The sequence below is a fragment of the Protopterus annectens genome, chromosome 2.part1 (assembly GCF_019279795.1).
Source record: "Protopterus annectens isolate FY-2018-M chromosome 2.part1, PAN1.0, whole genome shotgun sequence".
Lineage (NCBI taxonomy): Eukaryota > Metazoa > Chordata > Ceratodontiformes > Protopteridae > Protopterus > Protopterus annectens.
This window is the reverse complement of record NC_056729.1, coordinates 1,445,211,505-1,445,224,964: the sequence shown is the minus strand read 5'-3', so window position 1 is coordinate 1,445,224,964 and position 13,460 is coordinate 1,445,211,505. Positions and strand designations below refer to the sequence as shown.

The window sequence follows — 13,460 nt, the reverse complement described above, 5'->3', positions numbered from 1 at the left end:
GTACAACTGTACTAAAAAAGGGGAAAGGGAGTTTAATGAAAGCAGAAAATAAGTTTTAACTCATTCAACTCATTCTCTCCAGTACAGCTCTTTTGAGTGTGTACCTTTAACTCCCAGTGGGTGTGGCTTGAGCCTTTAAAATATGAATTTATCACCTTACATTTCTAACAAATACTCATTGACAGTGAAATATCAATACAATTGTGTTTGTCCATCATGTATGCTTCAAGCAAAAAATTCTGATACCTTGTATGTAGCATGGTTTTGGAATTATTAATGCTAATATGAACAATGTTTGACGCCTAGAGGTGCAGTAGGAGGTAACTGCAGAAACGCCTGGAGGAGCACTCGCATATCTCTCAACCGTATAGATTTTTGCAGAATGTCCAGATTTTGCCTCATATTTTTGGTGTGTTCCTTCTAAAATCTGTACCTTTCTGGCAAATAGCTGAGAATTGAAGTCATTAAATAATGACAAACATTTGAGTTTAAGACTCCACATCTTTCAGAAAATTCATGCTAATGCAAAAACCTATTATTCTATCAACTTTCTAAGTTTGTAAGAGCAATATTTAAAATCTGTCCCCCCATCATTTTAGGCTTTGTCCAGATTTTTTGCTCTAAGAGGTTGAGAGTTATCAGTTGTAATGAGTTGAATTAGAAATATATGTATTCCAAAATACAGACAGAAATGAAAAATATTGCATTTGAGAAAAAAATCACTTATCAGCTCAAGAGAAGCTGGAACCACGTCTTTCGTTTTCAAGCGGCAAATGAGAACTGAGGTAAGTGTGGTTGGTGCATTGTGGGTAGGGAAGTAGCTCAAGAGTTTCTTGTTACCACAAGCTTTTGCAAACGGCCGAGTCAAATATGAGGGAACAGATCCGAACCCATAAGTTGAGGATAGAATGAAAACTGGCATCATCAGACACGTTAGCTATGCTAAACACTTGTTGTTACAGTACACCTCAGACAACTTATATGACCACATATTTATATTAGGGATATCTGAAATCAAGCACCAGACACTGCAGATGGAAATAAGACAATGCTAGAGGTTAGTAACAAATGACTAAAGTAAGCATATTGACAAGGAATGTTAATGGTCTGCTGGGGGAAGGTTAAAAAAAAGGCAGTATTTTATTATTTACATAAGATTCTGCCATCAATAGTCTGTCTCCAAGAAGCACGACAAACACATATAGGTTCCTAGGTGTTTACTAGGCTAACGACCACAAGGGGGCTTTTAATGCCTAGCCATGCATCCCAAATCTCTGACAAGTTCAGACACCCTTGATAAGTGTAAACATGGACCTGGGAGATGACCCATTTACAGGTTACCTGTGTCCATTAGAGACATAGGTGACAAACCAGAGATGAACTTCAGGTCTCCCATCCAATTGGGTTAGGGAGGAACTCTGCTTTACATGGATGGGAAGCCTGTTAGGGTAGTCTCTGGGATACATACCTCTCTCTCCAGCAGGTCCTATTTATATTACATTCAAGGTTTAAGTCTTTAGAACGGTAATTCTGGTGCTGTTTGTTTTGTGGATATGCAGGAGGTCCATCAGAGTGGTCCATAATATGGCTGCAAAGGAGAACCAAGACTTTCACTCTAAAGTTTATAAGTAAAAAGGTTATTCAGTAACCTCAGTGGGCAGGAAACTGGAGTGATGACACTGATTAAGGATGACCTTCCCTTCATAGCTAGGGAAAAAATAGCTGAGGAAGGATGAATGCACATTCTTTTGAAAGGCCAAATGTTGGGGAATACCGTACTGATTTTAAATGTCTATCTGCCAGCAGTGACTGCAGTAAGGGAGCTGGCATAGTGTATTTAAGAATGGGCTACTAAGTATAGGGGAGCTGTAATATGGGCAGGGGATTAGAATGTATTACTATCACCAGCAGGACCAAGAAGGCACTTCCTTCCTTCCTTTAGGAAATTTATGAAAAAGATGAAAACTGTTCGGAATACAAGATGAGGAGAATGCACTGAAAATAAGTGGGGAACACTAGAGACTTTATTCACATGCAGGTGAAGTTTTCTTAAGGATAGGTAATTTTTTTGTGGTGCATGAGCAAGCTCACTGCCTCAGAAATATGAAAACTTTCCCATACTAATTTCTGATGATACTTCAGTGCAGCTAGAGTTGACATTCAGCTCACACTGGGGCCCATGCAGACAGAGGGAAAAAACGTATGTTACGAACTTAAGCTGTCATAAGCAGTCAGTCAATGTCTGAGCAAAACTGGGTCAGACTATGGGAACATTTCAAAACTACTATCTTCTGTAATACAGTGACACAAATAGAAACTAATAAATTAAAATATAATTACAAAAACTGCAGAATAAGTTACTGGAAATACAGGAAGTAATTCCACAGGTGAGTGATGAGGTAATACAAGACTTTCAGATTAAAAGACAAGAGCTGAACAGCCTGTTCAGGTATTTCTTAGAACATGAAACAAAGGTGTTGAAACTTAAAAGCAACTAAATTACCTCACAGTCAGTTAAATATTTGGCCTTAAGGCTTAGGCAGCAAGAGGTTGAGAGATGTTAGAAAAATTATGCACCCTCTCACAGGTGATCTCATTGAATCTCAGAAGGGCATATTAGATGCATTTAAAGAATACAATAGTGACTTATACTCTGACAAGGCTGAAACAGGGCACGGGTAGGCATCATAGAGGAATATCTCTCAAAATTAAATCTCAGGCAGATTTTCTGAGGAGGTGGCGGCTTCCTTGATAACTCCTGTCACTATATAGAAAGTTAAAGAGGCCATAGGGAATACGTCAGCAGAGATGATACGTCAGGTAAAGATGGAATTCCTATAGAACTTTATAGGTGGGCTGGCAGAAAAATGTATACACCTATTCCAGTCCATCAGTAATATTATCTTGACAGGTGAACCATCACCTATGGACTGGAATTCAGCACTGGTTACCCTCACCTTGAAGCCAGGCAAAGACCCATCCCTCCCCAACTCATACTGACCCATATAAATACTGAACCATGATTACAAATTATTTGCATCAATCAACCCACAGAGTAGCTGTTATATTACCTAAATGGATACATTTAAATCAGACTGGTTTTGTACATGGAAAAAGCACTCATTAATACTTTGTTGATTGTGGACCAAGCTAACCTCTATTGTAGTCCGCTACTGGTAGCAATCGTTGATGTGGAAAAAGCCTTTGACAGTGTTAATTGGCAATATCTGTGTAAATTACTGGGTGTGGTAGGCATCCTCAGAGTTTATAGATACACTCAGATCATTATATAATGGAGCCATTGCTAGCATTTTTCTTAGTAAATCACTGTCAGCACCTTTTGAAATTAAGACAGGGGTGCCCTCTGTCCCCACCACTTTTTGATATACATTTGGACCCACTTATGCCAAGCTGTGAAAGCCCTGTATAACAGGCATCAAAATTAATGGCACACAGCATAAATTAGCCATATTTGCAGATGACTTACTAGGGTATTTGACTGATCCTGCCAATCAATTTGAGCTACTGATTCAGGAATTGAAGCACTCTGGGTCGATTTCAGGGTACAAAATTAATATTGAGAAAACAAAAGCAATAAAAATTCACTATCCCCCTTTGACAGAACTAGCCAAATATTTCCTGTGTCTTGCTAAACACGGAACAGTGGCTTACTCAGGGCTTCAACTGGTGGCCACTATACAAGAGGGTGTGACAGCCACATTTTTTTAATTCTATCTTGTGCCTTAATATGTACCGCAGAAGATTATGGGGATTATGGCCATAACGCAGTGTGCTTTGATGCAGATTCTACACGCATCACAGGCCATCCCCATTTCCCCACCAGAGACTTATCGGAAATCCCTTAAGCTGGTGCTGACCAACTTTTGTTTGGGCAGGTGACTGAGCTAAGGTAAGTTGGGATCATCTTACTATCCTCCATCAGGATAGGAGGGACTGGGCTTACCCAACTTAGAGACATATGCATATGTAGCTTGAGTAAAAGTGTTTGGAGAACTGATGAATCTGCAGAAGCAGGCACAATGGTGAGATACGACACATTCCCAGTTATCCGACCTATTAGGTGTAAAAGATAAACTTCTATCAAGTGCAGTAACCCATGGATGAAACTGTCTGATTAAAGGTATCAGTGAAGGCTTTAAGAATACTAAAACAGTAGACTGGGTGAAAGAAATTCTATCCATTAAAGATAGTCAAAATGTGGGTCTCTGGGCAGCACTGATCTCCAGTTCCCTAGGGAAATGCAAGAATATGCAATACTGGGAACAGCTGATTGAGAATTGAGAAACAACATATGAAACCTTTAAAAAGAGTGTTCCCACCTCCGCAAGACAGTACAATACAGTATGAAAGACTAGTCACTAGGATGTGTCAAATCAAGGTAGTGGAAAGACTAAAGTAGGCAGAGTGGTTATTATCAAAGAGACAGGGCAGAGAGTCATCCAAAGGCACAACAGGCAGACTTTACAGTATGATAATGCAAAGAAGTAGACTTGTAAATAGGTTTAGTGTTCAATGGGAAAGGCAGCTGACTATGCAAACAGATCCCCCAAAATGGGGAAAAATGATGCTGATACCCAGATAATGCTTCAAGGTCTAGATGGTATACATTGTTTTGGCTGGAATTGTCAATTAAAATACTTTTACATCTCCAGCAGACTAAGTAGGATACTCCCAAATACATACATGCATAAAAATATTTCAAGCATGGCCGTTAATGTCCTAGCCTGCCAATATATCAAAACACTTGTTCCCATACGTGTCCAGGCTGTTCTTAAAAATATCTAAACAATTTGGTAGTCTGTTCCATGCATCAGCTGCTCTCTGTGAACCAATTAGTACATTTCTCATTCCTACAGATTTTTTTTTTTTTTTTTTTTTTTTTATTGCTCCAAATCTTTTGGGTTTGTAATACTATGACGGGAATGGACCCCATTCATAAGTCAAAGTATGATTAAAGTTCATGAAATTAGTACTGTTTCAGTCTTTGATGTCAGCGAAACGTGCTCTTCACAGCATCAGCAATGTGCCCAGTAATGACTCTTTCAGCAATGTGCACAGGATTACATGGATTGCTAACAAATCTAAATACAATTGTACATTCTTTTTTTGTAAGACCTGTTGCTCCCTACTACTACTGGAACTGTCTGGGTATCTTTCTTCCACATTGCTCTGATTTCTGCCTGCAGATCCTGATATTTTATGACATTGTGTCTCTCTGCATGCAAGACACTGTAGTCACTGGGTATAGTGATTTCAATGATCAATGCTACTTCTGTCTTCTTTTCTTGGACCACAATATCTGGGTTTCTAGCATCCATCCTTTGAAGTGTTGGTAATGGGTGGTCTCATGTAATATAAACTTCATCATTTTCTATTATGCTTTGTGGTACATGTTTCCAATGTTTTTCAGCCACTTTAACACCATAATGTTTGCACAATCCCCAGTGCAACAGTCTTGTTACATTATTATGCCTTTCAGTATACAGTCCTTCTGTCATTAGTATGTCACAACTCTTAAATGGAGTAAGCTACAACAAGGTGTGCGACTGCTTCCAATTTGGTTTTACAAACCTGCATTTGTCTGTTTCTCCCACATGTTCAATGGACTTTGTAAACCAGCATGTATGTAGCCCACTATCTTGGGCTGCCAATATTAACCTTTCATCTCTTGGTTTAAATTCGTCTCTCCTTAACCATTCCTGTGTTCATTCCTGATTAACATGAGGTTCTTCCAGAAGGTTTCTCTACTTGCAACCATATTTATACTTTTCCACATTTCTTGCCTTCTTCATCTGGTCCTTCACCTTACAGTCTTTCTTTTGTTTTTTTGGCACATTCAGTTACTGCCTGATTTTTATCTACTTCTGGTTTGACTTCCATTCTGCTTGACGCCGATATACTTCTGCTAAATTAAGCAGAGAAGTCATCTTAGATTTAGTCTCCTGATGTTTCAAAACTTTCACTACATCTGGGTCTTGTGAGATCAGCAGATATGTGAAGAGTTCCACAACTGTAGATTTACATACGTAATTAATTTCAAGGAGTTCTATCCCTCCTTTGAACGGGGAATATACAATCTTAGTATACACTGATTTTTATAAATCATTTGGTGAGCATGAAGCATCCTTCTTGTTTTCCTATCTAATCTATCCCAACACGTTTTGGGACCAGTCAGTCACTCCAAAACTGTAAGTTAGGACAGAAAGACCTACTTGGTTTACAGCTTGGATTTTGTTTGTAGATGTCAATGCTGTTTTCAGAATTAAAGTATTTCTTACTATGTTTTATTCACATTTGTTCATGTTTTATTGTTGACCCTTCATTAAGTCGCAAACATTTATACACTCCCTCTTGCTCAAGTTCTTCATCACATTATTGTCCCAAACTGATGTTTTCCTTGTGCAGCAGTTTTCCTGCTTTAAAGGTTGCTTTTGCACACTTATCAAGACCAAATGACATTGGTATATCATCTGAAAAAGTTTTGACAGCCTGCAGCTGTGCTTTCAGTTTCCTCATCTGATGAGCTATACAGTTTTAAATCATCAACAAAGAGAAGATGAAAAGTCTTTACACTTCGTTGTTTTCTAGGAGTCAAACTGTAGCCATGGCCTAAGCTGTTAAGTAAGCAGCTTAATGGGTTAATGGCACAGCAGAAGAGCAATGGTGACAGAGAGCCACCCTGCAATATCTCCCTTTGAATTTTTATCCCTGGGATAAAAATATGTCCTTTATCATGGCTTAATTGCAAAGTGTCAAAATAAAACACGCACACGCAAATTACCATAGGTTCATAGATTAGTACTACGCTAACTGCCCTTACGAGTCATTTTAAGCCTAGCCAATTATCCCTTTAGAGACTCAAACCCTGCCCCTTGTGTTTGTAAGGCAAACACCTGAACCATTTGGCCACCCTCCCAACCCATAAATAAACAGCCCTTGCAGGTCTTGAACACAGGACCCTGCACACCATAGTCAAAGCAATTTACCAGTAATCCACCTCAGCTGCATTAACTCTTACTGTTGATATTTATATTTTATACATATTTTAATTATTATGTTTACGTTTGTTTTTTTTAGTACTTTTGTATGAGTGTTATGACAGTCCGACAGAAGGTGTATATATGTCTCTTTAAGAATTTTAATTGTTAACTGGAGTAAGCTGCTGACTTGATGGGTTGTAGTAGCTTAAATATGTGTGTGTTGAGCATTTCTGTAGTCTGAAGAAGTGGTATAATATCGTGAAAGCTCTCACTCTCTGTTTTAAAATTGTGCCCTGTGCTGTATGGCTCATTATTTTGTTTTATTTTGACATTTGGATTTTTACTGATATCAAGCCTGCCTTTGTCCACAAACTCTGCTATGTTTCTTTTTGTGTTAATTGCAAACTTGTCTACCGCTGTTGATGCTCACTGTAATGTAGTCGATCAGTGTAGGGTGTATGTTATACATTTTTAAGCACTCTTTTAATCCATGAATGTGGGATACTATCAAATGCTTTTTTATAATCAATCCATGTCATACTTAAATTCTTCCCCTTTTTACAGTTCTCCAGTATGACTTTAACAACAAATGATCCTTTGTTCCATATAACTTTTTTTTATTGCCCTTTTGTTTTACTGCCATAATTGAGTTTTCTTCTAAATGACTATAAACTCTATCAGTATCAATTCCCGTGTACAGTTTATATATCGTCAGAAGGCAAGTTACTGGTTGATAATTTTTAGAGTAGCTTGCAGGTTCACTCTTGCGTAGGAACATTGTTTTGCCTGTTGTTAGCCATGTTGGTTTCTGTTTGGGGTGCACATATAAATAGTTCTTACTCATGGCTAAATCTTCGTGAAAAGATGTTAATACTTTTAATCACAAGTTAGGTACTCCATCTGGGCCTGGGGTTTTCCAATTAGAGGCTTTTCTTAACTATCCTGCACCTTTAAGCTTCATATACTTTCTTTTACTTCTTCTATCTATTTAGCATCTTTATGTTCCACAGGATCTCAATAGATACTTCTCCAAAATGCATATATTTCCTCTTTTTTTTTGTCGGGCTTTCAATTCCTTTTACCTTGTTTCCCAATTCTAAAACACTTTTTTGGGTCATCAACAAATTGCTTATTTTGTACATTTCCTTTATATTTTATCTGTGTATCTTCTAAGTTTTTCCACCTGTGCTGAAATTTTTTGTTTATTTCCGATAGTGCATGATAGACCCTGGTCTGTTCTAATACTGTGCATTGCTTTTATCTCATCTATCTTTCTTAGTATTTTTGTTGATCTATCTCCTCTTCTATAGTCTTCTAACAGTGACACTTCATCTTAATTGCTTTACAGTTTTCTCTTCTCAATACTTCCATGATAGTATTTGATTTCTCCCCTTCCTTTCGCTTGCTACCCTGTGTTTTTGTGGTAGAACTTTATTAGTTGTTAATTTAGCAGCACAGCAATATATCCTGTTATATCGCATGGATCTCTATGGACAGTCCTAATTACTGCATTCATTTGTTTTATCAGACTGACGGCTTCTACATAGGTTGTCTGATGATTCTCTAGTACTTTTCAATAACCCCAAACATTTCCAGAGATAGCTGTCTCTCAATGCCCTATATAACTGAATATGATCTCCTCTTATATATAAAAGGCACTGTACAAGTTCAGATATTTAAATCCTTCATAATAACTTAAATTTTCACATCCACGGATGCCCCCGCTATATTTCCGCTGTACTCTTTTCAGTTTACTCATGCTTGTTTTCTTATAAGGTTTCCATAGTGTTAGTCCATACTCATATTCGGGTCTAATGTAACTAACAAACAATGACTTCATCATTTCTGATTTCCTAGACTTTATAAATCTTTTTATACAATCTAAATTTCTATAACTATCATTAACCAATCGGTTGATATAATTACAAAAACTCAAAGCTGGATCTACCCGTATACCCAGGTTCTTAAATTAATCTACGGTTTCAAGCATTATGTGCCATATTAAATATTCACCTTTCAATTTATGTTTCCCAAATCTCATATGCTTAGCTTTTGATACATGTATCAGCATTCTTCTGTGCCCAAACGGTCAGTTTAGTAAAGTTCTTTTGCAGACATACGTTATCTATAACACGTCGTCAGTTTACCCAACTTCAGGTCATCTGCATATAGACTGTAGAACACCTCAGATGAAAAGTTTGGTCTGAAAGATACAAGCTAAACAAGTAAGGGCCTAGGACAGAGGCCTGTGGGACACCCGGAATGTAACCAAGAATTTTACCTATCCAACTGCTGTACGATACTTGCCATGTCCTATTTGTAAGCCATGCAGCTATCCATCTTATCAAGAGTACCTAGTTGTTCTAATTTATTGATTAGTGTTTTGTGTATGACCCTTTCAAATGCTGAAGTTAAATCTATATAAATTACATCACAGCACAATTTTTCATTCATAGCCATCATATTGTTATAGAACATCGTTACAGGTGGTAATAAATCTATTTTCAACATATGCATGCTGATAACTTATCCAATATTACCCTCGCCATTATTTTTCCACAACATGAAAGTAGACTTAAGGGTCTATATGACTCTGGGTTTGTCCTACTCCCCTTTCCCTTAACAACATATTTAATAAGCACATCTCCAATCTTGAGGAATCTCCCCATATTTATAAGACCTAGTAAATAAACAATGGTACTGTAAACTCTTGCTGAAGTGTCCTCAGGTCATTATTACTAATTTCTTCTTCTCCCTTGTGCTTTGTTTGGATCCAGTTTCCAGTGTTTCTTTTTCAATATAATCTAATTTGATTCCAGTATCTGAGGTTATCCGGATGTCACTAGGACAGCCTACTACCCCCTTTGTGGAGCCAAACTATTTTGTATAACATTTTGTAAATCTATCTATAATCAGTTGTATTGGACAATAACGTTTTGGAATCTACACACAGTTTATCAATTTGTATGTCTGTATTCCTTCCACATCTTGTATATCTATAAAAAGGTATCCTATTATGCTCAATAACTTTATATACATTTTCTTCAGATTTTTCTTGATCTCGTCTCACTTACACTATGCTTAATTTGTTTCTCCAGCTTGTTTATTTTGGTTTTCAAAGTTGTAGTTTGACTTCTCTTCCATTTGTTATATTTTTTTTGTCTCTCACCTTAATCAGGTATATTGTTCTTATGGAAATATACCCCCCTGACATTGTAGCTCCTGATGTTAAACATTTTTTTGATTTTTTGCACTCAAGACAGTTTCTCTTTAAAAACTTTCCACATTCCATCTGCAGTTATTTCCACTGAACACATCACCCCAGTTAGTTTTACAAAGTGTCTGTTTTGTTTCCATATAATCTGTAATTAATCTTCTGTGCCTTGGTTTAGATTTCAGTTTGGCAGAATTACCTAACAAATTAAACTTTACAACTCTATGTTCACTGCACATTAACGGTGATAAAACTTGATCTGAAGCAACAGTAATTTCTTTAGGAACACAATGTCTAGTATATTTCATTCCCTTGTAGTTTTGTTGAATCGATATTATTCCAACCTATTTCTGGTAAATTTAAGTCCCCAGTTATTATTATTCTTTCTTCCTGTGTTTCACGCAAGAAATGTATGAATTTATCTAGGTTATCAGCACTTGACTTTGGTGGTCAAATGACTCAAAATGCTGCTGGAGAGGTGACCTACAGTGTCTAGGAGACTGGATGCATATTTTCTGGGAATGCACCCAATTAACTAGCTTTAAAAATACTTTGCAAGAAATATTAAAAGAACCTTGGTCATCCTGTATAAAGTTACCGAAAAGTTTATATTTCATGGAGACACTAACATCTTCAAATTTCGATCCCCCCCCCATTTGAGGTTGTTAAACTTAATGATGATAGCGACTAAAAATGCATTACTAAGAAGTAGAAGACTAGAAACTTACCATGTAAACATGACTTTGTTAAAGAAATGCCCGAGTTAGCACATCTTGAGCTCTCAACAAAGGATAAAAAATTGTTGGAGAAATCTATGGCTAAGTGGTCAGTCTGGCTTGTTAAATATAAATCAGTTAGTTCAGTATTTTAAATTCTGTATACTTCATTATGAATATTGTCTGAGAATGTAAAGTTGTTCTTTTTCAACCAGTCTGCTGAATGTAACTGTGTTGTGTTGTAATATAGGTATATTAAAAACATGGTGTCTATCCAATGAAGAATTCAGCAATTTAGTCTTGAAATCCTTGGCAAAGGCTGAAACGAAAACCTCCATAGAACAAAACCAGTAGCTGCAGCCCAAGAAAAGGCATTGCAGCATCATAACTACAAGTAATAGAATGTCTAGCCACTTGAGAGACAGAATTAAGTAAATACAGTACAGAAGACTTAGCTTCTGAATCAGAGTCAGAAAGCACCTTACCCAAGTTACGTAGAACAGACAAACAATACCTGACAACATTGGTTTGGTAATGTACAACTCTAAAAACTACGGTGACCAAAGTATACACTTTTTTGGCATATCCATCAATGGCAATATTATCTGAAGGCAAAACATTAGCGGAAGACATGAGCTTAGAAGGCTTTTCAGTGGAAAGAGTAATGATAGAAGGAAGTGAAACAAGATTCTTGTCTAAGAACTCAACTGAGTCTGGCACATTTAAAAATTTGTCAGGTTTCTTAGGAGCTAGACCCTGAGATTCAGGAGTAACAGAAGCAGTGGAGAAGGTATCAAACAAGGCTTCTAGAACAGGAGGAATACTCAAAGGTTTAGAGACACCCATTTCCAGCACGGCATAATACCTCTTCTAGATATCAGACAACTGATATCTTTCCCACTGAAAGATTATGCATTATCTCGATATCTGTACCCCCAAAGGAAAGCTCCTCCATAAGGGATTTAGAAGATGAAGTATCTTCTTCATTTAAAGTAAAAGGAACAAGAGAATTAATTTGGGATAAATAAGTCAAAGAATCATCCCCATTTGCATCAGATTCCTTCATCCACAGATTCCTCCCTATGCCTTTTAAGTGGAGAAGAAGAAGAATAAAGCAGAGAGGTAACAGTAGCAGGAAAAGAAGATGACAATATTAGAGATATAATGGTCTTACAAAATGCACAAAAGTCTGCCACTCCTGCTGAGGATCTCTCACAGATGGAACAGAAATTGTGTGTTTAGTCTTCTGTTTATTTTTAGATCTGACATCTGCTCTTACTATGCAAAAAGGCTCTTAGTCCTGATGTATCCTCAAAGTACTAACAACATCTTCAATAACTAAAATTTGAGGTATGCTGTCCTGTCCCTCCAATATAATAAGTCATGGTTCCTCTTTTTCATCCAAAGCGGATGACTGCTCAGATGTGATGGATGTGCAAGACAGCTACACCATACTGGCCCCCAATAAGGTTGCCATAGCAAGAGCAGCAGCAAAAGCAACAGCAGAAGCAGTTGGACTGTCCAAGGTCTCATCAAGACAGCGTGGAGCTGTCAGAGTCTGACTCTGCAGCAGAAGTCTCCATTTTAACCTTTTTGTCAAAGAGGACTCAGTTGTCAACTACTCAGATGCCATCTTACCCGGACAGCAAGGGCTTTAAGTTTCTGGTCCTCAAGATAAATTTTCAAAAGATGGCTGATGATTATGCAGTCTTAGGCACAAACACCTGAAAAACAGAACAATTCCTGTAATCATATTCCGGCCTGGCATGGCCATGTACTCATTTAGCATGGTGATCTCTGCAAGGAATCTGCCTCCCACAATCACATTTCCCTTTCTTTGATGACACGAAATACAAAAAAAGAGAAAGAGGGGTGTCCCCATTTGGGATACTTGTCTGCCCAACTGCAAAGGAAAAAGTTTGAACCATACGTATGACAAACCAACACTGAAGTGAGACTTCAAGTCTTGGGTGGTAGCAAGAAATTTCCAAGGTATTTCATCTCAAGACAAATTGCACTGGGGAAATTACTGAAGCTTTAATATACTATACAGCTTTCCTTGGCACGATATCTCATAGGTTATTAATAATGCAACAATGTGAATCATGAAGAGGCATGAATGATAATCCAGAAGGAAGCAGAGTTTATGAAAATACCACTATTACTGGTGAGTCTTGAAGAAAAAGTATTGTATAGAGTAGGCTTGGATTTTAAGAACTGGGCAATGGCAGCATTTAGATTCCCTTACAGAACAACAGGATTAATTATAAGGATATCTGAATGCTTAGAAGCAAGTATTAAGGTAGGAGGGTTCCTCTATGGTGAGCTTTTCTACTAATGGAAAAAAACTGGCAGAAATTTCCAATGCAAAAAAGAATCCCTGTACATTTCACTAAAACACACTGTTGGCTACCTCATGATTAACTACTCGCACCTGCAGGCTCTTCATCTTCAACTCAAAGTAGATGCTAATGGGAACAGACAGTAACTTTGCAAATGTAAGAATGAGCTGTCACTTTCACGCATTTC

At 37.5% G+C, this 13,460-nt stretch overlaps 1 protein-coding gene across 4 annotated transcripts in view; it reads right to left on the bottom strand.

Moving 5' to 3' along the window:
* HTT (huntingtin) overlaps positions 1-13,460 on the bottom strand; it is a 4,811,037-nt gene that overhangs the window by 2,489,442 nt on the left and 2,308,135 nt on the right. The gene's annotated exons all lie outside the window — the stretch shown is intronic.